This window comes from Arachis stenosperma, chromosome 10, assembly GCF_014773155.1.
Source record: "Arachis stenosperma cultivar V10309 chromosome 10, arast.V10309.gnm1.PFL2, whole genome shotgun sequence".
Taxonomy (NCBI): domain Eukaryota; kingdom Viridiplantae; phylum Streptophyta; class Magnoliopsida; order Fabales; family Fabaceae; genus Arachis; species Arachis stenosperma.
Window position 1 is genome coordinate 40,817,260 of NC_080386.1, and position 4,208 is coordinate 40,821,467.

Genomic DNA, 4,208 nt, shown 5'->3' on the forward strand with positions numbered 1-4,208 from the left:
ATAGAGGGATGTCCTTGGGCCTTAAACACCAAGGATTCTTCATTCACTTGAATGATCAACTCTCCTCTATCCACATCAATCACAGCCTTTGCTGTGGCTAGGAAGGGTCTGCCAAGGATGATGGATTCATCCATGCACTTCCCAGTCTCTAGGACTATGAAGTCAGTAGGGATGTAATGGTCCTCAATCTTCACCAAAACATTCTCTACAAGTCCATGAGCTTGTTTTCTTGAATTGTCTGCCATCTCTAATGAGATTCTTGCAGCTTGCACCTCAAGGATCCCTAATTTCTCCATTACAGAGAGGGGCATGAGGTTTACACTTGACCCTAAGTCACACAAGGCCTTCTTGAAGGTCATGGTGCCTATGGTACAAGGTATAGAAAACTTCCCAGGATCCTGCCTCTTTTGAGGCAGTTTCTGCCTAGACAAGTCATCCAGTTCTTTGGTGAGCAAAGGTGGTTCTTCCTCCCAAGTCTCATTTCCAAATAACTTGTCATTCAGTTTCATGATTGCTCCAAGGTATTTAGCAACTTGCTCTTCAGTGACATACTCATCCTCTTCAGAGGAAGAATACTCATCAGAGCTCATGAATGGCAGAAGTAAGTCCAATGGAATCTCTATGGTCTCATTTTGAGCCTCAGATTCCCATTGTTCCTCATTGAGGAACTCAGAGGAGATTGGTGCACGCCCACTGAGGTCTTCCTCAGTGGCGTCCTCCTCCTCTCTTTCCTCTCCATATTCGGCCATGTCTATGGCTTTGCACTCTCCTTTTGGATTTTCTTCTGTATTACTTGGGAGAGTGCTAGGAGGGAGTTCAGTAACTTTCTTGCTCAGCTGACCCACTTGTCCTTCCAAATTTCTGATGGAGGACCTTGTTTCATTCATGAAACTTTGAGTGGTCTTTATTAGATCAGAGACCATTGTTGCTAAGTCAGAAGTATTCTGCTTAGAACTCTCTGTCTGTTGCTGAGAAGATGATGGAAAAGGCTTGCCATTGCTAAACCTGTTTCTTCCACCATTATTGTTATTGAAACCTTGTTGAGGTCTCTCTTGATTCTTCCATGAGAAATTGGGGTGATTTCTCCATGAAGAATTGTAGGTATTTCCATAGGGTTCTCCTAGGTAATTCACCTCTTCCATTGAAGGGTTCTCAGGATCATAGGCTTCTTCCTCAGATGAAGCTTCCTTAGTACTGCTTGGTGCATTTTGCATTCCAGACAGACTTTGAGAAATCAAATTGACTTGTTGAGTCAATATCTTGTTCTGAGCCAATATGGCATTCAGAGTGTCAATCTCAAGAACTCCTTTCTTCTGACTAGTCCCATTGCTCACAGGATTCCTTTCAGAAGTGTACATGAATTGGTTATTTGCAACCATTTCAATTAATTCTTGAGCTTCTGCAGGCGTCTTCTTCAGATGAAGAGATCCTCCAGCAGAGCTATCCAAAGACATCTTGGATAGTTCAGAGAGACCATCATAGAAAATACCTATGATGCTCCATTCAGAAAGCATGTCTGAAGGACATCTTCTGATTAATTGTTTGTATCTTTCCCAAGCTTCATAGAGGGATTCTCCATCCTTCTGTCTGAAGGTTTGGACTTCCACTCTAAGCTTACTCCATCTTTGTGGTGGAAAGAACTTTGCCAAGAAGGCATTGACTAGCTTTTCCCAAGAGTCCAGGCTTTCTTTAGGTTGAGAATCCAACCATATTCTAGCTCTGTCTCTTACAGCAAAAGGGAATAGCATCAGTCTATAGACCTCAGGGTTAACCCCATTAGTCTTGACTGTGTCACAGATTTGCAAGAATTCAGCTAAGAACTGATGAGGATCTTCCATTGGAAGTCCATGGAACTTGCAATTCTGTTGCATTAGAGAAACTAATTGAGGCTTAAGCTCAAAGTTGTTTGCTCCAATGGCAGGGATAGAGATGCTTCTCCCATAGAAATCAGGAGTAGGTGCAGTGAAGTCACCCAGCACCTTCCTTGCATTGTTGGCATTGTTGTTGTTTTCGGCTGCCATGTGTTCTTCTTCCTTGAAGAATTCGGGCAGGTCCTCTAAAGAGAGTTGTGCCTTGGCTTCTCTTAGCTTTCTCTTCAAGGTTCTCTCGGGTTCAGGGTCAGCTTCAACAAGAATGCCTTTGTCTCTGCTCCTGCTCATATGAAAGAGAAGAGAAAAAGAAAGTGTGGAATCCTCTATGTCACAGTATAGAGATTCCTTGAAATGTCAGAGGAAAAGAAAAATAGAAGAAAAGAAGGTAGAAGAATTCGAACTTGATTAGTTTAGAGTTCGAATTGTGCATTAAGAAGGAGTAGTACTCCATAAATAGAAGGATGTGAGAAGGAGGGAAGTAATTTTCGAAAATTCATTTAAAAGATTTTGAAAACATTTTGAAAATTTGATTGATAATTTTCGAAAATTAAAAGTGAAAAAGAAATCAAGTGATTTTTGAAAAAGATTTTAAAATTAGAAATTAAAAAGATTTGATTGAAAACTATTTTGAAAAAGATGTGGTTAAAAAGATTTAATTGAAAAGTTATGGTTTTAAAAAGATGTGATTGAGAAGATATGATTTGAAAACAATTTTAAAAGATATGATTTGAAAACAATTTGAAAAGATATGATTTTAAAAATTAATGACTTGCCTAACAAGAAAAGATATGATTGAAACATAAAACCGTTCTTAATAGAAAAGGCAAAAAATGTTCAATCAAATCATTAATTGTTAGTAAGTATCTTTGAAAAAGGAAAGAAATTGATTTTGAAAACATTTGATTGAAAGATATGATTTGAAAAAGATTTGATTTTGGAAAACTCTGAAAACTTGAAAAAAAAATTGATTTTGAAAACAGAATCTTCCCCCTAGCACCATCCTGGCGTTAAACGCCCAGAATGGTATACATTCTGGCGTTTAACGCCCAAAATGCTACCTCTTTGGGCGTTAAACGCCCAACCAGGTGCCCTGGCTGGCGTTTAAACGCCAGTCTGCCTTCTTCACTGGGCATTTTTGAATGCTCAGCTTTTTCTGTATAGTTCCTCTGCAGTATGTTCTGAATCTTCAATTCTTTGTATCATTGACTTGAAAAGACACAAATTAAAAATATTTTTGGATTTTTTTAATAATCAGAATGCAAAAGGAATCAATTAACAATGCATGCAAGACACCAAACTTAGCAGTTTGTATACTACTGACACTAACAATATGAGAATGCATATGAGACACACAAAATGCTTCAAGTCAATAGAATTCAAAGATTAGAACACAAAAATCATCAAGAATTACTTGAGGATCCTTAAGACACATGAATGAATGCATGCAATTGACACTAAACTTAAGATGAGACACTAGACTTAAGCATGAAACATCAAATATTTTTTGTTTTTATGATTTTGTAAAATTTTTTTTTTGTGTTTTTCGAAAATTAAGTGGGAAAAGGTATCAAAATCCTTGATGAGAATTCCAGGAATCAGTGCAATGCTAGTCTAAGACTCCGGTCCAGGAATTAGACATGGCTTCACAGCCAGCCAAGCTTTCAAGGAAAGCTTCGGTCCAAAACACTAGACATGACCAAAGGTCAGCCAAATCTTAGCAGATCACTGCTCCAAGAGCAAAATTGATGAGAATCAACAAGCTCTTGTGGTGATAAGTTGAAACCTCGGTCCAATCAGATTAGACATGGCTTCTCAGCCAGCCAGATTTCAACAAATCATCATGAAACTCTAGAATTCATCTTCAAGAATTTCGAAAAAAATAAATACCTAATCTAAGCAACAAGATGAACCGTCAGTTGTCCAAACTAGAACAATCCCAGGCATTGTTACCAAAAGCTTGCTCAAAACTTGAACAATCCCCGGCAACGGCGCCAAAAACTTGGTGCGCGAAATTGTGAACAATACTTTTCACAACTCTCATAATCCCTGGTCATGAACTCCAAAAACTTGGTGGTTCAATTCCATGGCATTACACAACTTCGCACAACTAACCAGCAAGTGCACTGGGTCGTCCAAGTAATACCTTACGTGAGTAAGGGTCGATCCCACGGAGATTGTTAGCATTGAAGCAAGCTATGGTCATCTTGTAAATCTTAGTCAGGCAGACTCAAATGTATATGATGATGAACGAAAATAACATAGAAGATAAAGATAGTGATACTTATGTATATCATTGGTGTAAGAGCTTCAGACAAGCGTATGAAGATGCCTTCCCTT

At 38.6% G+C, this 4,208-nt stretch overlaps 1 non-coding gene across 1 annotated transcript; it reads left to right on the forward strand.

The window, feature by feature from the left end:
• The first annotated feature begins 1,508 nt into the window (after window positions 1-1,508).
• LOC130958949 (small nucleolar RNA R71) lies at window positions 1,509-1,616 on the forward strand. The gene has a single exon (XR_009078048.1). It is a non-coding gene; the product is annotated as a small nucleolar RNA R71 (small nucleolar RNA).
• Window positions 1,617-4,208: the final 2,592 nt, after the last annotated feature.